This window comes from Loxodonta africana, chromosome 25 (assembly GCF_030014295.1).
Source record: "Loxodonta africana isolate mLoxAfr1 chromosome 25, mLoxAfr1.hap2, whole genome shotgun sequence".
Lineage (NCBI taxonomy): Eukaryota > Metazoa > Chordata > Mammalia > Proboscidea > Elephantidae > Loxodonta > Loxodonta africana.
This window is the reverse complement of record NC_087366.1, coordinates 27,029,621-27,051,356: the sequence shown is the minus strand read 5'-3', so window position 1 is coordinate 27,051,356 and position 21,736 is coordinate 27,029,621. Positions and strand designations below refer to the sequence as shown.

General features: G+C 38.9%; 1 pseudogene; it reads right to left on the bottom strand.

Annotated features, from left to right (window-relative positions):
• Positions 1-16,830: 16,830 nt before the first annotated feature.
• On the bottom strand, positions 16,831-17,620 carry LOC111750911 (proteolipid protein 2-like; annotated as a pseudogene).
• Positions 17,621-21,736: the final 4,116 nt, after the last annotated feature.

Sequence of the window (21,736 nt, the reverse complement as noted above, 5' to 3'; positions counted from 1 at the left end):
TGACTATACTAACCCTCCAAATTCCTTGTCTGCTTTCCCCCCACATTGAGTACTAGGGAGTGCAGTTTTGGAATAGATATAGAAAAAAAAAAAAAAAACAAGAGGACATAATAATAGAAGAGTCAAAGAACATTGGTATTTGTGATTCTGGCCTTAACTGATATAATTGGGGCACAACGATTTATTTGGTGATTATTACATTCCCTGTGTCTTAGAACTGACACATAATGAGAGAAAGTCAAAGTCTTTCATTCCTTTTTTGGGACTTTCTATGATATTTTATTCCAACTGTGGAAAATGTGATTTATAGTCCAAGAATGTTTCTTAATCCATTTTGACTGTCAATGTAGCTAATGGAAATTCCCCTCAGACTTGTTATGCAGAGTTCTCATATTTAGTTAGTGTTGTAGCCATTTTTTCTCATTTTGTATATTGTCTCGGATTTTTAATGATGAATTGAGTGTAAGCAGCTGTATCAGGCAATGCTGACATGTTGCCATGCAGAGAAAAATCCTGGGGTTTCTGGAGTAACTCATAAAGTCATATGGCCTGTAAATGTAAAAGTGTGTTCTTAAATTTAGTTTTGTTTATTCTATTGTCCAAAGTTCAGGGGTCATAATGAAGTTTAAAGGAGAACAGCACAAGTGAGGGGATTAAAGTGTTGCATAGACGATGGCACAGGATGGGGCAGTGTTCCGTTCTGTTGTATATAAAGTCGCTATGAGTCAAACTCTACTCGATATCACCTAACAACAACAGCATAGATGAATCCCAGATTTCATGAATTTGAAGACGAAGCAATGTTGTGTAATGATATCCAAGGTGTGGTTGTGCCATCTTCTTACTGAAGTGTTAATTGATGTCATTGGAGTTGAGGAATTCTATAGCCAGGGAACTAGGTGTTAAAGTTAATAAAAATAGGAATGGAATTTTGTAGGGAATGGGATGACTAGAAAGACTGGTCCACTGATAAAAGTCATCAGGTGGTGGTATTATAACCCGTAAGTAATAGTAATGAAGACGGTAAAAAGCTATCATAAGTTGTTGATAGAGCAGTTTGAACAAGGATCACTCAGAGCTGTCTCTCTTCCTCTTGCCCAATGAGCGAGAAGGACTGGGAAAGAGAATGGCTTCCGTTAATGGATGGAAAGGAGTTATGGGGTAGTTATTTTATCACAGCAAGGGCTTGTTTCAGTTAAGGCAACATGCGTGGAATATTCTGAGACTATTTAGAATAGTCTGTTCTACAATTTGGGTAATACCCTTGGGTGTTTTTGGTCCTGGTTGGAGTGTACCCTCTTGGCTTCAGGTAGAAACTGTTCTCAAAGTCGGTGGAATCCTACACTCTGTCCTCTTTTGATCTTTATCTACAGGAATTACATTTTTTCCATTTTCTTGAGTGTGAAGAAACTTACTCAGACCCCATGAATTACTCTATTTTTGTTCAGTTTATCCTAATTTTCCCTAGCTAGCTTTCTATTTCTGAATTCCCTGAACCTCTCCCACTTTGCCTTGGGAGTCACATCCCCGAAATGTTGATTCCTTTTGGATTAATTTATTATAAAGTAAATCCATCTGCAAAGCCATTTATAATATATTTTCTCTACTTGCAAAGTGAATGACCACACAATTTCGGGCTAGATTTCTTTCAGTTTTTTGGTTCCATATATTTAGTTAAGGCTCAAACAGTCCTATATTGTCCTCTCTGCAGGAAACAAAACTCTCCCTTTTCTGCCTTCTAATAAGTTGAGAATTTATATAGTGATGCACTTTGAAATATTTTCCCAGCTTTATTTACGAGCATGTCCTTTAAGACCAGGATCAAAATCTTTTTTTTTCACTTGCCATCAATGACTCCTGGCCAGCTGTCATGAAAGTATATTACATGGGCCTGGTAGATTTATACTTCCCAAATCCCTTTGAGTATCCACTGGCACCCTGTGATCTTTTAGTATTTTATAAATGAAGTGATGAATGAGTTTGGTCTTTCCAAGTATCAAAGTTAAGATGACCAGGCTATAATTTTTAGGTTATTACTGTATTTTCTTCTTTAGAAGTAGGCCCTTCACACGTCCTTTCTCGGTTTTCAGGGCGCATAGCTGTCTACTGTGTGTTCACAAAGATTGTATCTATGATAATTTCAAAACATGTCTTAAATATTCCCAGATCTATGCTACCAAGGCATGCTGATCTGAAAACATTCACTATATTTAATCTCTGACTCATTTATCTTCTATTCTGCATGAACTTTGTATCCTATTGCACAAGTGGTAGAAGTTTTTTTTATTTGAAAACAGTTGTGCCTTTTTTATTCAAATTCAGCTTTGGGATAAAAAAAAAAAAAAACATGCAATTAGTCACCTGAGAGTTCTGCAGTTTATGCTACAATCTCCCAGTTCTGAGATTAAATGATTACAATAATCAGAGGTATTTAGAAAAACTTGGGAAAGATGTTCAATAGTGGGTTATACATTGTTTTATTTTTCCATGAATCTCTAATTTCCTATTGCCACAGGCTATTGTGATACAAATGGCTTGCCCTCGATTACCAACCTAAAGTTTGGCAGTTTGAACCCACCCAGTAGCACAAAAGAAAGGCCTGGCTATGTACTTCCATAAAGATTTCAGCCAAGAAAACCCTATAGAACAGTTCTACTCTGTAACACATGGGGTTGCCATGAGCTGGAACAAGCCAATGTAAACAATTTTTTTTTTTTTTCTTAATTTAGGAAGCTTTGTTTAGCTTGACTCTTCATATTGAATGTTTCCACATTTATGTCATCTTGTTCTCCCAGCAAGTCTAACTCAGAGGTTTTCCTCATTGTGGACTTCTTCGTACTCTTTGACAAGCTAAATGTATTTAATTGGTTTATTGAATAAGCTGCACTCAGTAGAGTGAAACAGAAAGCACCTTTGTTCTTTTTTATTTGTCCTTTGGATTTGTTATTTCCAGGCACAGGAATAAAATCTCAGTCAGGTCCCAAGGCTTGTCTGTCTCATTTAATAATTAAAAGTACAGTATAAATGACTATCAAAACTCTAAAATCCCATTCCATTTAAAATTTCTCTTCTTCATCAGCTTAGGTCTGCCTTCGGCTTGGAGGACTGAGAAGGTGTGGTAGAGAGGGGTTTTGATCAACCTTTTCTTTTCCTTGCTCCACTGCATTCTCCACTTTATGAGTTCTGTTTGAGCCCTTCTTGTCTGCCATGAGTTGGAATTGACTGGATAACAACTTTATTTTTTATTAAAGTTGGGGAGGGAAAAGGAAGGGGCAGAAAGTTCTTTTGGACTAGTAAAGTTATAATCTGGTGATGATGCCATCAGACATGGTGGAATCCAAGGCATAGTCTTTTTTTCCTAGTTTGCTTCTTTCGTTTTAGTGATTCTCTCCCTGGGGCTCCCTGGGGATCTTCAACTGCAGTTCCTGGCATAAATGATGCTGCTTCCATGTGGCCAGGTACATCCCTCCCCACTTCTACATCTACGGTAGATCTCCATCCTCTTGCTCCTGAGGTCACCTCACCCTCGGCAGGAAGCTCTTTGTGGTGGAGTTCATGGCCTGCTAATCAACTTGACTATTGGCCAGCTACACTTCATAGGATTTGCATCTGATCCATGGAAAGCAGACCCCTCTGTTCTGTTCTCAATGGACTTGTAGCTTACTACTGATACACGCCGCTTTTTTTCTATAGGCCTTTCTACCCACACTTACCTTCAATTTAGTTTTTCAGTCATAGGCCAGCTAACTTGCCCCTCAAATTACATTGAATGCACACTAACTTTTCAAATGGTTCTTTGAGGTCCTCCTCAACTGGCTTGAAGTGAGGGGAGAGCTTCCCTTCCCTCCCACATGAGTGAGGAAAGGGTACGCACAACATTCTAACAAGTCTCCAAAGAAATTCTCATTAACAGCCTCTTCTCTCAATGGATTCTTAGACATCTCTTAGACAACCTGGAGGTGAACAGTGGAAGAGCTGATTTCACAGTCTTTTCAGATGTTCACTGGAGTGTCAGCAGCAATAAAGCAGGCATTTTTGTCTATTGTTTATTGCTGAATTATTAGCTCTTAGAACAATGCCAGACACATAGAAAGCACTCAATAGATGTATGTTAAACATATGAATGAATAAATGAATGAAAGAAAAAGAAGTCAAGCGCCTTATTTTAGGATGTAGATAAGTGGCACCTATTGTATATGCCTCAGTCTTTGGGACCTCTGTTGAAATTCTAAAATACAAAAACCCAAAGAAAAGGCAAGAAATATCCAATTTTACATTGTGGTGTAAATTGTTAATGCACTTGAATGCTAACCAGAGGGTTGGAGGTTTGAGTCCACCCAGAGGCACCTCAGAAGAAAAACATGGTGATCTACTTTCCAAATATCAGCCATTGAAAACCTTACGGAACACAGCTCTGCTCTGACACACATGTGGTTGTCGTGAGTTGGAACTGACTCTACAGCAACGGATTTCCCTGGTTATACTTATTTTAAAATTATCTTTACAAAGAGGATAAATCTAAAGTTTGTGGATATGCTTTCAGAGATGACATCCAAAAATTCATGTGTTTTACAGGGAACACAGACTATAATTCCAAAGTCAAAAGTTTAGCTAATTTAAGGCAGTCTGGATGATTAAGGAAAGTTGGTTTATTTTAGTAATTTGTTCCATCCATTTACAGATTATAAATTCTAGCTAAATACTTGAGAGTCTCTGAAGAATGTACAAAAGTAGAACTGACTGTATTTTATGGCCAACAAATGAAGAAACATTTTAGGGCCAGCATCTGGTAATGGTGCTCTCTCTACTTCTTCTGATACATGTCTGTGCTTTTAAAGCAGAAGCTTTAAAACTCATTCAAACTATGAATCAAGCTGAACTTTTGGAGTGCAAAAATGAGCAAAGATGATCCAACTGCTGTGGTATCATTGCAAAAACTACATAAAGATTAACTGGATAAATGGCACTGCTTGAAGTTACAAATGAGGGATTTCACAAGTAAAGTATCGATTCAAGAGTTGCTAAATGGAGATTCAGTATGGCAAATGGTAGCAGTATCTAGAAAGACAGGCTGAGAGAGCTCTGAGGCTAAACGTAGTCTCAGTGCTTTATGGCTGATAGGAAGCAGCACACTGTACTGGGACAGTATGCTTGCAGGGACCGTGGATCTGCCACCTCTCGGAATATTATCATGTTACAGAGTTCTGCCACATAAATCCATCATGAGTCTCACCTTTAGGCTTTTACTTCTACTTTATGGGAGCCATTGTTTTGGCACTTTGGTTTTGTAAGAAAAACAGTATTTGGAATTCAACTACTTTAGTTTGAGTGCCAGATTTTTCATTCTCTTTGTTTTCTTGGGCAAATCAGAATCTTTGTAAGTTGTAGATTCCTCATGTTTAATCTGAGAAAATCGTATCTAAAACAGAAACAGTTGTGAAGTAGGTTGACCAACCATTCTAGTTTGCCTGAGACTGAGGGAGTTCCTGGGATGCAGAATTTTTAGTTTTAAAACTAAAACTAAAAATATAATAGTATTATTTTTAGCCTAAGTTCATTCCTATGGTACTCAACTATGGCTAGAACTTTTGTAGTGTCAAAGATAGTTCAGATTGCTAGTGATGCCCTCATCTACCATCTGTTTAAAGATGGTATAGTAAAGGTACTTCAACCTCATTCTCATCTCTGAAATCAACTAAAAGCAACACAAAGTTTAAAGAAAAACATTAGAAAACGTCTCTTTAATGAACTGGGAAGCACTACTCACAACCCTAATGATAAAAGATAATTGACAAACCAAACAAGGATGAAATGTGAAAGGAACATATATATGTGTACACATATATATATCCAGAAACCATGGTGGCGTAGTGGTTAAGTGCTACGGCTGCTAACCAAAGGGTTGGCAGTTCGAATCTGCCAGTTGCTCCTTGGAAACTCTATGGGACAGGCCTAGTCTGTCCTATAGGGTTGCTATGAGTCGGAATTGACTCGACGGCACTGGGTTTGGTTTTTATATATACATATATGTTACAGCTGCTAACCAAAAGGTCGGCAATTCGAATCCACCAGGCACTCCTTGGAAACTCTATGGGGTAGTTCTACTCTGTCCTACAGAATTGCTATGAGTTGGAATAGATTCGATGGCAATGGGTTTGCTTTTGGTTTTGGTTTTTAATATATGTATGGGGCCCTGGTGGCACAGTGATTAAGTGTTTGGCTGCTAATCAAGAGGTCAGCAGTTCAAATCCGCTAGCTGCTCCTTGGAAACCCTATGACACAGTTCTACTTTGTCTATAGAGTTGCTCTGAATTGTAATCAACTTAACAGCAATAGATTTTTTATATATGTATACATACATACATACATATATATATATATATATATAAACATTGCTGTCAAGTCGATTCCAACTCATAGTGACCCTATAGAACAGAGTAGAACTGCCCCACAGTTTCCAAGGAGTGCCTGGTGGAACCAGGGTTTCCATATATATACATGCACATACATATGTTTATATACACATATATGTATATATATTTATATTTTAAATATATATATCCCTCCTGATAACAGGAGGAATCAGTTCCAGTAGAAGGACATCATGCTTGGTAAAGGAGAGGGTCAGCAAAAAAGAAAAGGACTCTCAATGAGATGGATTGACACAGTGGCTGCAACCACGGCTCAAGCATACAATGATTATGAGGATGGCGCAGGACTGGACAGTGTTTCTTCTGTTGTATGTAGGGTCACTACGAGTTGGAACTGACTTGATGGCACCTAACAATAACAAATATGTATATATATGTATATATTTCTGAGCAGTGTTCAGAGTTTCCCCAAAACAGATGAGTCATACGTCAAGACCTCAAACAATCTGTTAATTGAATGCCAAAGTCTTGGTTATAGGCAGGCTCTGCAAGGATCCTTGAACTCCGTTCTTTCCCATGGAGTGGCAGGATTGAAGCCATCATTTCATGAAGAAGAATGTTGTTATGGAGATAAGGAGTGAAAGTAAGTGTGGACCATTGAGCTGAACTAGTAAATGATGTTGTGATATAAAAACATCCTTTTTATGTGTCTTTTGTAGCACACTGAGAGCATGGAGATGTACTGTGGAGAACCCAGCATGGTGGCAAGTATCTGAGAAAACATATCTATATTCAACTTGCCTGTTTTACAAAAATTGGTTTACTCCATTCACTTTAAAACTTTTTATTGTGGTAAAAATATACATAACAAAACATAGACCATCTGAACAATTTCTACATGTTCAATTCAGTAGCATTGATTACATTATTGTAGGAAGATAGGCTGCCTAAGCTCTGGACAACCTCCTGTGCCTTCCTGCCAGGCCTGAGATCCAGATCTTGCAGAGAAGGGTATACATCGCTCACTGGCTGGTGAAGTTCACCGTCCATGAGGAGGTGCTAGGGTTGCGGCACTCCACTGTGATGCTACCTTTGGGGGAGGTGCCACATCCTGTTGGCCCAGAAGGGTTGCCATATGCTTCTGGTCACTGAGAGCTGTTGGGTCCTGGTGCTGCAGAAACCGTGTGTGCTGCTGGGTCAGGTTACCCCAAAAGCTGCACATACTGACTGCAAGAGTCTGCCTGGAAGAGTTTACCAGAACCAGGAAGAGAAACCTCTTCCTCCTGCAGCGTCCCATCAGTGCACTCTGCTATCATTGTGCCAGCTGACAAAGGAGAAAATATTTATAGGGTCCAGCTTCATTACCACAGGACAAGCAGTGAGAGGTTTTATGTTCAACTTTTTTGAGAAACCTTCGAACTGTTTTCCACACTATTTTACATTCTCACCAACAATGGCTGAGGGTTCCAGTTTTTCCACAACCTTGCACACACCTGTCGTTTTCCATTTTTTTTTTTAAATCATTGCCATTCTAATAGGAGTGAGGTGGTATCTTATAGCTTTGATTTGGATCTCCCTAATGGCTAATGAGAATAAGCTCTCGTGGCACAGTGGTTAAAGCACTCATCTGCTAACCAAAATGTCAGAAGCGCGAACCCACCAGCCACTGTGCAGGAGAAAGATGTGACAGTCAGCTTCCATAAATATTTACAGCATTGGAAACCCTATGGGGCAGTTGTACTCTGTCCTGTCGGGTCGCTATGAGTTGGAATCAGCTTGATAGCAGTGGGTTTGTTTTTGTCTTAATGGCTAGCGAAGGAGCCCTGGTGGTGCAGTGGTTAAAGTGCTTGGCTGCTAACTGAAAATTTGGAAGTTCGAAAACACCAGCAACTCTGGGAGAAAGATGCAGCAATCTGCTTCAGTAAAGATTAAAAAAAAAAAAAAAAAATTACAGGCTTGGAAATCCTTGGGCAGTTCTACTCTGTCTTACAGGTTGCAATGAGTTGGAATCAACTGGATGACACACAACAACAACAACGGTTAATGATGCTGAGCATCTTTTCATGTGCTTGTTGGCCATTTGAATATCCTCTTCGGTGAAATGTCTGTTCAAATCCTCTGCTCATTTTTCTGATTGGGCTGTTTGTTTTTTTGTTGTTAAGTTTTAGAGGTTTTATCTAAATTTTGGACATTAGACCCTGTCTTAGATATCTAGTGCCGCTATAACAGAAATGCTATAAGTAGATGGCTTTAGCAAACAAATTTATTTTCTCACAGTTTAGGAAGCTAGAAGTTCCAATTCAAGGCACTGGCTTTAGGGGAATTCTTTCTTTCTCTGTTGGCTCTGGGGGAAGGTCCTTACCTCTTTAGCTTCATTGACTTTCCCCCATCTCTGCTCCTAGCTTGCTTGTTTAATCTCATTACATTTCAAAAGATTTTAGACCCTTCACTAATCCTGCCTTATTAACATAACAAAGACAACACATTCTCAAATGGGATTATAACCGCAGGTGAGTTTAGGATTTATAACACATATTTTTGAGTGACACAACTCAATCCATAACAGACCCTTATCAGATATACGGTCCCTGAAAATTTTCTCCCAGTCTGTAGGTTGTCTCTTCGCTTTGTTAATTCTCTGTTCACTTTTAATATAAAGGCTTTGTAACCTCCATAGATATTAATAGATTTGTTGTAGGGCTTAAATTCTAATGTAAGCATATAAATTATACAAATGCGGGTGTAGCTTAACTGTATACAAGAATGGAAAACTCACCATTGACAACCCTATAGGACAGAGTAGAACTGTCCCATAGAGTTTCCAAGGAGTGCCTGGTAGATTTGAACTGCTGACTTTTTGGTAAACAGCCATAGCACTTAACTACTACACTACCAGGGTTTCCTAAATTCTAATGTAACTATATAAATCGTACAAACGTGTGTGTAACTTAACTGTAAACAAAAATGGAAAACTCACCATGGGCACAGACCGAATTAAAAGAATTATCACAGACTTCTTTGATCAACTCTAACCTGCTTGAAATAGATGGCTTTCTAGGAAAATACAAATTACCAGAATTGAAGGTGGAGAAGATATAAAATGTAAACAGTTATTTTCTTGGAAGCAATAGAGGAAGTTGTCAGAGCTACCCATTAAAAAAAAAAAAAACCCATTAAGCGGTATTAAACCCAGAGAGTTTCACAGATGGTGTCTCTCAAACCTCCAGAGAACAAATAATTCCAATGCTATTTCAACTATTCCCATGCACAGAGAAGGGAAGCTTCCAAATATCTTCTGTGGTGCCAGAGAACAATTATTCCAAAACCTGATTAAGGTAGCACAGAAGAAGAAAACCATAGAAGAATGTCACTTATGAACATTAGTGCAAAGACCCTTAAAAAAAAAAAAAAGCGAACAGGATCTATTTGTAATTTAAAGGAATAATACATACTAAGTGCAGTTCCTGCTAGGAATGAACTAATGGTTCAATAAAAAGGAACCTATTTATTTAATTCATATATTAATAGGTCAAAGGATAAAAAACAAAAGTCTATTTCCATAAATGCTGAAAAAAAAGTTTGGTAAAATTCAACATACTTTTTTTTTTTTTTTCAAATTTATGTAACCTTTTTTTTTTTAACTGTTCCTCAAAGATTTTTTTTTTTTTTTTTTTGTACTTTAGATGAAGGTTTACAGGGCAAATTAGTTTCTCATTAAACAATATGCATATTGTTTCATGACATTGGTTGCCAACCTCATGACGTGTCAACACTCTCCCCTTCTCAACTTTGGGTTCTCTGTTACCAGCTTTCCTGTCCCCTCCTACACTTTCGTCCTTGCCCATGGACTGGTGTGCCCATTTAGTCTCATCTTGTTTTATGGGCCTGTCTAATCTTTGGCTGAAGGGTGAACCTCAGGAGGGACTTCAGTACTGAGTTAGAAGGGTGTCTGGGGGCCATACTCTAGAGTTTTCTCCAGTCTCTGTCAGAACAGCAAGCCTAGTCTTTTTTTGTGTGAATTCTAATTTTGGTTTACATTTTTCTCCCCCTCTGCCTGGGACCCACTATTGTGATCCCTGCCAGAGCAGTCAGTGGTGACAACTGGGCACCATCTAGTTGTTCTGGGCTCAGTCTGGTGGAGGTTGTGGTAGCTGTGGTCCATTAGTCCTTTGGATTAACCTTTCCCTCGTGTCTTTGGTCTTCTTCATTCTCCTTTGCTCCAGCCAGGATGGAACCAGTAGCTGTATCTTAGATGGCTGCTTGCAGGCTTTTAGGACCCCACCACGATCTGATACAGAACATTTTCTTTATAGGCTACATTATGCCAGTTGAGCTAGATGACCCCCAAGACCGTTGCCCCCAGCCCTCAGCCCAGTACCTTGGTCTCTCGAGGGCGTTTGGATGTGTCTGTGAAGCTTCTATGATTTTGCCCTGGTCAAGTTGTGCTGACCTCCCCAGTATTGTGTACTGTCTTACACTTCACCAAAGTTACCACTTATCTACCATCTAGTTAGTGTTTTTCCCTCCCGATCTCTCCCCTCCTTCATAATCATCAAAGATTGTTTCTGTATGGAAACTTTTTCATCTGTTTTTATAATTGTCATTTTGTATAGTATTTATCATTTTGTAATTGACTTATTTCACTCAGCATAATGCCCTCCAGATTCACCCATGTTATTAGATATTTTGCAGATTCATCATTGTTCTTTATCATTGTGTGTATGTACCGTAATTTGTTTATCCATTTATTTGGTGATGGGCACTTAGGTCAACATACATTCTTAAGAAAACAAAAAAATCCTCTTAATCCTCTTTTAAACCAGGTAAGTTACTAATTCACCAAAGGTCACATAACCAGTTTCGACGCAGCCTGGATTTGAATTTAGGTAGTCTTTTTTTTGTTGTTTTATGAAGAGACCACTTAATCCTAAACCTGTGCATCCAAACACTAAGGCTTCCAAACCTTCTTCATGATATTATATACAAAGAAAATGAAATTAATTTTATGCCAGGCTAAGCTACCCCAGGGGCAGAGAGAATCAATATTTTGGCACATTTGTAATTGGTGGAGCTCTGCCTACTCTACGCTGGCCACAGCAGAGAGCACAGACTAAAAATCCAAATAAAATGGAATTTGATATGTGATAAAGGTGATATTTCAAGTCAGTGAGGAAAAAAATGAGTTTTTTCCAACAGTTTGTACATGTACCATTTGGTGACATTGGTTATATTCTACGAGTTGTGAACCTTTCTCACCCTCCTTTTCTGAGTTATTCCTCCCTCATTAACATGAATTCACTGCCACCTAAAGTTCCTATCTAATCTTTCAAGTTCCAGTTTTCAATTTGATCCCATACTGATAGTTCTTAAAAGAGCACAGTGCTCAAGGCAGACATTTTTTACTAGTTACGCTAAACTACTGTTTGGTTTTAAGAAGACTTCAGGGGATATTTTTAGTTTAAGGTTTAAAGATTATCTCAGGACAATAGTTTCAGGGATTCATCCAACCCTTATGACTCCAGGAAACCTGAAGTCTATAAAAGTTTGAAATCCTGTTCTGCATTTTCTCCCTTTTGATCAGGATTCTTCTACACGATCTTTGATCAGAACGTTCAGTAATGGTAGCTGGGCACCATCCAGTTCTCCTGGTCTCATGGTAAAGCAGGCAGTTGATCATGGAGGCAATTAATCGCACATTCCACATCCTCCTCCTAGTCCCAACTCTCCTTATTCCTCTGTTGTTCCAGGCAAGCGGAGACCAGTTATTGTACCTTGGATGGCCGCATGTAAAATTTTAATACCCTAGGCACTGCACAATGAAGTAAGAGACAGAACAGAAGCACTAAACATGCTGTTATGCCAATTAACTGGGATGTTTCATGAAACCATGACCCTACTTCCAAACCAAAAAACCAAATTCCATGAAGTTTCTGGTTGTACATAAGCAGCCTCAGCAGCTACTCTTTTTTTTTTTCATTGCTGTAAATATATCTATCACACAACTCTTGACAATTCAACTTTTTACAGGTGTACAACATATTGACAGCAATTATAATAATTGGCTGTGCAACCCTACCCTTAAGCAATACAATATTTCCGCCACCATTAACCCTCCCTTCCCCCCCTTCTCCCACCACTGGTAACCACTAATAAACTTTGTTTTTATTTTCTTGTCTTTTTATATAGGTGAGGTCATACAGTGTTTGTCCTTTTGTGATTGACTTACTTCACTCAGCATGTCTTCCATCTCCATCCATAGTGTCACACATATTAAGACTTTATTTCTCTTACTGGCTGTGTAGCATTACATTGTATGTATGTACCACATTTTGTTTATTCATTCATCTGTTGATGGGCATTTAGGTTCTTTTCACCTTCTGGCTATTGCGAATAGTGCTGCAATGAACATTGGTGTACAGGTCTCTGTTTGAGTCTCTGCTTTCAAGACTTTTGGGTATGTACCTAGGAGTGGAACTGCTGTGTCATATGGTAGTTCTATTTTTAGTTTTTTGAGAAACAACCCCACTGTTTTTCCACAAAAGCTCTACCATTTTGCATTCCCACCAGCAATGGGTAAGGGTTCCAATTTCTCCACATCCTTGCCAATATTTGTTCCTTTCTGTTTTTTTTTTTTTTTTTTTAATCTTAGCCATCCTAAATAAACCAAACCCCTTGGTGTTGAGTTGATTCTGACTCACAGTGGCCCCACAGGACAGAGTAGAGCTGCCCCAAGGAGCGGCTGATAGATTCAAACTGCCTACTTTTTGGTTAGTAGCTGAGCTCTTAACTACTGTACCACCAGGGCTCCTTAACCATTCTAGTGGAAGTGAAATGGTGTCTCACTGTAGTTTTGAATTGAGTCTCTCTGATGGCTAATGGCACTGAGCATCTTTTCTTGTATTTGGTGGCCATTTGAAAGTCTTCTTTGGTGAAATGTCTATTCAAGTCCTTTGCCTATTTTATGATTGGGTTGTTTGTCTTTTTTTGGTTGTTGTTAATTTTCCAAGTTTTATATATATTTTAGTTATTTAATTCTTCTTGGATATATGGTTCTCCCAGTTGGTAACTTGTCTTTTTGCTTTTTTTTTGTAAAACCTTTGATGAACAAAAGTTTTTACTTTTTATGAGGTCCCATTTGTTTATTTTGTCTTCAGGTGTTTGTGCTTTTGTTACTATATTAAATAATCCATTATTAAGCTGGGCCTGAGAGCCTTGACCCTGTTTTTTCTTCTACAAATTTTATGGTTTCAGTTTGCACATTTAGGTCCTTAATGAATTTTGAATTTGTTTTTGTGTATGGTGTGAGGCATGGATCCTGTTTCATTTTTCTGTGTGTGGAAACCCAATTTTCCCAGCTGCATTTATTGAAGAGAGCCTTTTTCTCTATCAAGTGAACTTAGCACCCTTGTCAAAAATCAATTGACCATAGAAGTGTGGGTTTATTTCTGGACTTGCAATTCTATTCCATTGGTCTACGTGTCTGTTGTTATTCCAGTACCAGGCTGTTGTGATTACTGTAGTTGTATAGTATGTTTTAAAGTCAGGAAGTGTGAGTCCTACTTTGTTCTTCTCTTTCAACACTGCTTTAATATTCGGGGCCTCTTGCCATTCCATATAAAGTTGAGGATTGGCTTTTCTATTTCTGTAAAGAACGCTGTTCAGATTTTGATTGAGATTGCATTGAATGAATGAGATTGCATTGGGTAGTACTGACATCTTTACAAGAGAAAGTCTGAAAAAAATGAATTTTTAAAATTAATTTGGTATTGGAATAACTAGCTTTATATTTGGACACAAATATAGCTGAATCTCTATCAACTTCTAGCTTGTTCAGAAATAAGGTGGGGGGAAGAAATAATAAATGCACTTGGAGGAAACATGGGTAAATTAAAAACAATAGTAATTTTGGCAGAAATAAATGCTGATAAATGACTATATATCAAAGAAAAAGAAGCTTTCTGTACGGTAACAAATATTTAAAAGATAATTCACAAGTTGTGAAAAAATATTTTCAGGCAAAATAGTTTTATAATATACAAGAATACTCAAATAAGAAAAAATAAATACAGCAAATATTATAAATATGTATTTCACAAAAAAATAAGTAGAAATGGATTATAAAAACATAACAATATGCCCAACCTCATTCACAATTTAAAAAATGTATATTAAAATAAATAAGGAGAAGAAAAAAAAAACATAGATACCAGTTTCCACCTATCAGATTATTGGAAAAGATTTAAAATTTGGATAATACTATGTTAAAGAGGATATGGGGAAAGTAATACTTTCTTCCACTGTGAGTGAGAGTACAAATTGGTACAAATTTATCCTGTGAAGGACAGTTCAGCAACATTTGTTAAAATTAATCATATACAAATGTTATATCCATGCAGAAATTCCACTTTTAGGAATTTATCCAGTGGATGCATATCCACAAGTCTGAAAAGATTTGTATATGCAAAGATATTTGATGTAGTATCATTTGTAATGAGAAAAGATTTGGAAACAACTAAGATGTATAGCGATTGGGGAATACTATGCAGCTCTTAAAAATAAATTACATCAATGTATTACTTAAAAAAAAAAAAAGATACAAGACAAGTTATGTTCCCCTGTTGTGTAAAATAAATGAATTAGAGAGCTATTAAAACCATATGCAAATATAAATGTGTAGAAATTCTGGAAAGATAAGTAATAAACTCTTGATGGGTATAACATTTTTTAAGACAAGGAACTGGCCAAGAGCCTGAAGCGGGAAGGAGCCCCCTGCTGTTCTGTTTGAAGTTTTATTCCTGGTGCATGTGCTGTTTTATTAAAGAAAAAAAAAAGAAAAGAACAATGAATAGCTCTTTATAATACTGATCATTTTAGGAAGTCCGGTGTCCTGTGGGGAAAAACCATCTTGCTGACCTTTTCCAGGATGGCTGCTCTCCAAACAAAGCATTTCATAAAATATCTCAGTGACTCATTTATATCTTTGTGGTTATAACCAAGGTTTTATGGTTCACATTCTACTTGACCAAAGGTGCATTTGTGATTGCCAGAAATAGACTGAGGAGTTAAGATCAGACTTTTTACCCCAATTCTGTTTCCCCTCAAGCTTGCAGAATAAACTCATTTTTGGTGAGCTTCCCAGAAATGAAAATTCTTTAGATAAGATGATTGGAATGTGGGTGATAGTGTTATGAGATAGAAAGGAAAAAGTGAGGAGTCTATATTTTAAATGTATTTATCTGACCTTTTTGCTTTCAGCCTATTGAAGATTATTTCTAGGATTGAAATAGGGATTAGCCATTGTACTGAAAACATTGTTTCACTATTGTTAGGGAGAACTGGAATTATCTTGAGGTGGTGAAGAAGAGGGGGGAAATTTGTGTACCTCTGGGGATATGGGTACACAGTGACACAGCCATCTCTAACAGTGTGAAAGCTATGAACTCAGAGAGGAGTTGGTCCTTTGACTGAGTTCAGCTTCTAAAAACAATGCAGTGTGTTTTAAACCAGTTTTTCTTGTATGCAAGGACTTTTGCCATTTAAGCCACTTTTATGTGGGCATATGAAATAAAGAGCTAGTCTTTCAGTCAAAATAGGCCTTAGATCATGTATTATTCGTGCTCCTTTCTGTTCCCTAATCTTTCATCAGTGGGGACAGTGGTGGTTCAGTGGTAGAATCCTCACCTTCCATGGGGGAGAACCTGGGGCAGGACTGAACAGAGTTTAGTTTTGTGCATGGGATCACCACGAGTCGGGCCTTCTGGGCACCAGCTGACAACAACAATTTCCTCAAGTGCAAGCTGTACAAGCATATTCTAATGAATGTTTTCCTGTTTAAGTTTTCTTCTGGAGAACATCTCTCTCTCTCTTTTTTTTTTTTTTTGGTGAAAATATACACAGAAGAACCTGCTCCCATTCCATAGTTTCTAGACATAATGATCAGTGACATTGGTTACATTCTTTACATTGTTTCAATGTTCTCGTTATTTCTGTTCTAGTTTCACTTTCATTTACTTCATCGCCCTGCCCCCACAACGTTTTCATGTGTGTTGTTGACCCATTGTTCTTATTTAGGTTTTTTTTTTTTTTTGAAGAAACAAAATACTCAAGGATGACAATCTTTACTCTTTAGGCTAAAAAAAAATTTATCTTTTTATTTTTTTTTTATTACTTACTTTAAAGGTGACTTCAGGAGATAGTTTCAATTCAAGTATCGAAAGTAACTCAGAGCCATAGTCTTGAGGACTCCTCCAGCCTCAACAGGTCCAGTAAGTCAGGATTCTTTAAGAGTTTGAAGTTCTGTCATACATTTTTCTCCCTTTTTATCAGGATTCATCTATTGTGTTCCTGATCAGAATGTTTAGTAGTGGTAGCTGGGCACCATCTAGTGCTTCTGGTCTCAAGGTAGAGGAGGCAGTGGTTCATGTAGTGAATAGTCATTATATTTTCTAATCATCTGTGTATTAGTTTTTTGCTGTGTAGAACCATTCTCCACACAAAAGAGGTTATTTAGAGGGAAGGGTGGTCACAGTCTGGGATCTGGAGTCTGAAATCCAAGGTGTCCCCCCCTTCAGTGGGATATGGTCCAGGCAGAACCAGTATGTCCTTTTGGGAACTGCAGACGGTTGATCCCAAATTCTCCTGGTAAAGGCACTTTTACCTCAATAGGAGGCTAGAAGTTGGCAGGGAGCCTTGTTGTGGGGGCCGGGAGGAGTTATTCTGGATGGAGGAGTTGCAGGAGGGATAAGAGTAGGTCACCTACAGAGGTCCATCTATGGGGTCAGTGGGTTCTGCTGTGTGGCTTTGTTGCTGCAAGGGAAAGGTGATGCAAGCATTATATCCAGAAAAGTTCACTGTGATTAGGCCCAGTACCCTGGTGAAGATATTTCAGTTGTTTTCTTCCTCAACAAGGACAACAATGGGCATGAGCAGCATCTCGGCTTTGAGGGTTTGGAAGGAATCGCACTAGGGCCAGTTGGTGAACTGAATCTTAGTGTGCAAGTTACAACATATAGATGACAAATAAGAAAGCAGCAAGCACTATCTCAGCCACCAATAGGCAGGAGTACCCTCGATACTGTGCCGAACCACTGAAACAGATCAGAACAACCTGGCTCAATATAATCTCAGCAGACAGGGGAGTTCCCTTTCTGGTGCAAGAGAAGTTGGTGCAAAGGGCTCAGCAAGCTGGGGGCTGAGAGGAACTCGGAATCCTCCAGGTCATGGGCTGGCATCTGTGGGGGTTTGGACATCTGCTCACTTGCTTAATGGCTTGAGGATGCCACTTGCCCAGCCAAGGTGTTTACCATCTGACCTGGAAAGGAGTCTTAGGGCAAAAGAGACCTCTTGGTTTTAAATGCCAAATACCTATCTACCTACATACATACTTACCTGTCTATCTATCTGTCTGTCTGTCTGCCTGCCTGCCTGCCTATATCAATATAATGTTTTTTTGAGGGTCAGTGTTCATACACATAACAGGCTATTATATTAGGATGCAAAATGCTTAAAACAGCTTCCTGATCACCAGATAATTATACTGTTGTTACCAAATAATTTCTTTGAATGCAGTCACATATCAAGTTTTCATGCCGTACTATAAACTTTATATTCACAATAAATAACAGACAGCAATAAATAAATTTGTTATAAAATGCGAACCTTTTACAGTAAAAATACAAAAAACAAGGCAATTTCTGGTAACTGTGACTTTTCAAATAAGATGAAGACTCGAAGCTTGAAAAAAGTTTGGAAGGAGAAAGGGAGGGAGCACTGAAGCAGTAATTATTTGACCCTGATTGCAGAAGGTGAGGATGTGAATGTGTTTGGTGACAAAGTGTCAATCGCAGGCAAATTACCCTGAGCAGTAAATTCAGTCTATCCTTGGAGGCATTTTTCTTTTTCCTCCTCCTGATAGGTAAGCATACAGGATGGTATGCTCTTCTAAAATTATTCATCTAATTGAAAACTGTTTTAGTGGAAAAGCCTCCTTAATCCATAATTTTGTTGATAACATAAAAATAACAGGGAAACAGCACATCAACCCAAAACTCCCAGCCTATTCTTAAAATGTTTTAAAATATTTAATTGTGCTGGCTAGGACCTCCAGAATAATGTTGAATAGAAATATAATGACAGTAGGTATCTTTGTCTTATTCTGATCTTATGGGGAAAGCATTCAATATATCCTTCTTGGATTTTAGCTGCTGGTTTTCATATGTGCACTTTATCAGATTCAGACAACTACTTTTGATTCCTACTTTTTGAGATTTTTTTAGGAGGAATGAGTGTAGAATTTTGTTGAATGCCTTTTCTGGATCTATTGAGTTGATTATTATTTTTATAATGTGTTGAATTATGTTGATTGATTTTCTCATGTTGATCCAACTTTGAATTCTTAGGATAAACTCCACTTGGTCATGGTATATTATCCTTGTTCTATGTTATTGGATCCCATTGGTAATACTTTGCTGAGGATCTTTAAATCTATGTTCATGAAAAATATTGGTGTAATTTTCTTCCACTGTTCTTCCAGGTTTCGGTATCAAGGTTGTGCTCATAATACAAACTGGGAAGTTTCTTCTTCTCTGTTTTATGAAAGGGTTTGTATAAGATTGGTATTCTTTCTTTCCTGAGTATTTGATTGAACTCAACTTTGAAGGTATCTGAGTCAGGGATTTTCTTTGTAGGAAATTTATAAATTACATACTTGATTTCTTTAATAGAGTTCTGCCTCAGTTTCTTCTTGTAATGCATAGAACTTATTTGTTTACCCGGCATCTCTCTCATGTAGGAACTCTTCTTTCTTATTCTATGGTATCATGTAAGAACTGCCAATCACTGTATTTTGTGCCCCAATCTTCTTGTAGGGGTTGGCATGTTAGTCAAGCTGACATACCAAACTGGGACTTTCCTGCTAGAACAAGTGGCAGCAGATGATTTCCTTCCCTTAATGTAATGGTACTGTGATATTGTTAATTTGGGGCTGCTAGTGGCTATTTACACCTTTCTTGGACCTCCTTGAAGGACAGTGGTGAAGTTCTCCTATGGGGAGAACTTCAAGCAGTGCACGTGGGTGTTCACTTTGCTTAGAAGGAGAAATGGCCAGATATGCGATTGTATACTGATTCATGGGTTGTGGCTAATGGTTTAGCTGGATGGTCAGGGGCTTGGAAGGAACATGATTGGAAAATTGGAGACTAGGATTTATGGGGAAGAAGTATGTGGATAGACATCTCTGAATGGGCCAAAGAAGTGAAGATATTTGTGTCTCATGTGAATGCTCACCAAAAGGTGACCTCAGCAGAGGATGATTTTAACAATCAAGTGAATAGGATGACTAATTCTGTGGAAACCACTCATCCTCTTTCCCCAGCTACTACCATCATTGCTCATGAACAAAGTGGTCTTGGTGGCAGGGATGGAGATTATGCATGGGCCCAGCAACATGGAGTTCCACTCACCAAGCCTGACTTGGCTACAGCCACTGCTGAGTGCCCAATCTGCCAGGAGCAAAGACCAACACTGAATCCCCATCACCACCATCCCTTGAGGTGATCAGCCAGCAACCTGGTGGCTAGTTGATTGCATTGGACCACTTCCATCATGGAAAGGGCAGAGTTTTGTCCTTATTAGAATAGACACTTACTCTGGTTATGGATTTGCCTTCCCTACATGCTATGCTTCTGCCAGAACTACCATCCATGGACTTACAGAATGCCTTATCCGCCATCGTGGTATCCCACACAGCATTGCTTCTGATCAAGGAACTCATGTCACAGCAAATGAAGTACAGCAGTGGGCCCATGCTCTTACCATATTTCCCATCATCCTGAAGCAGCTGACTTGATAGAACGATGGAATGGCTTCCTAAAGACACAATTATGGCACCAGCTAGGTGGCAATACCTTACAGGTTTGAGGCAGTGTTCTCCAGGAGGCTGTATAAATTCTAAACCAATGTCTAATATATGGTGCTGTTTCTTCCATAGCCAGGATTCATGGGTCCAGGAATCAAGGGGTGGAAATTGGAGTGGTACTACTCACTATTACAAGTTTTTTGCTTCCTGCCCCCACAACATTATGCTCTGAAGGTCTAGAGGTCTTAGTTCCAATGGGAGGAATGCTCCCACCTGGAGACATATCACTAATTCCATTGAACTGGAAGGTAAGAATGCCACCTGGCCACTCTGGGCTCCTTATACCTCTGGAGCAACAGGAAAAGAAGAGAGTTACCATACTGGCTTGTGTGATTGATCCTGATTACCAAGAGGAATTCAAATTGATATTACATAATGGAGGTCACAGGACTATGTCTGGAATGCAGGAGATCCCTTAGGGCATCTCTTAGTACTACCATGTCCTGTGATTAAAGTCAATGGAAAACTACAGCAACCCAATTCTAACATGACTACTAATGGCCTAGACCCTTTAGGAACATAGGCTTGGGTCACTCCACCAGGCAAAGAACCATGACCAGCTGAGGTGCTTGCTGAGGGCTAAGGGAATACAGAATGGGTGGTGAAAGAAGGTAGTTCTAAATACCAGTTACGGCAATGTGACCAGTTGCAGAAACCAGGACTCACTTTGCCAAGGTTTTGGCTTGTTCTGGATCGTGCAGCTGCCTCTTGCCTGACCTCTGGCCCTTGGGACTTGAGCTAGCAGCTTACCTGTCGATTTGGAATTCATTGATCTTCTTCACAATCTGCGAGCAAGAGTCCTCCTCTTTGATCAGCTGATCTTGGGCTTGCCAGCTCCTGCAGCTACGTGAATCAGGAGAAACCTTGTGGTCTTGCCTGCTGACCTTGGGATTCCTTGACCTTCATAGCCTATGAGCAGGAGCCCTGCTCTCTGACCTGCCAATCATGGGTTCACCAGCTTCTGCGGCTCTGTGAATTGGGAGACGCCTCTATCCTGATCCACAGACTTAGGATATTCCAGCCTCTACAATCATGTGAGCTGTTTCCTTGATATAAATCTATCTATCTACCTATCTATCTGGGAAACCCTGGTGGTGTAGTCATTAAGAGCTGTGGCTGCTAACCAAAAGTTTGGCAGTTCAAATCCACCACGCGCTCCTTAGAAACTCTTGGAAACCTTGGTGGCATAGTGGTTAAGTGCTACAGGTGCTAACCAAAAGGGGGGCAGTTTGAATCCACCAGGTGCTCCTTGGAAACTCTATGGGGCAGTTCCACTCTGTCCTACTCTGTCCGCTGCTGTGCTTCAGGTCCGTTATATACTTACTAAAAGATATTTGTGAGCTCACCTGACATCTCCTTTTATGGACCCCATTCTCATGTAAAACAGCATCTCAAGTTTCAAAAAACCAATGTAGAAATGACTTTTTTCTGCAAGTCACTGGAAAATCCA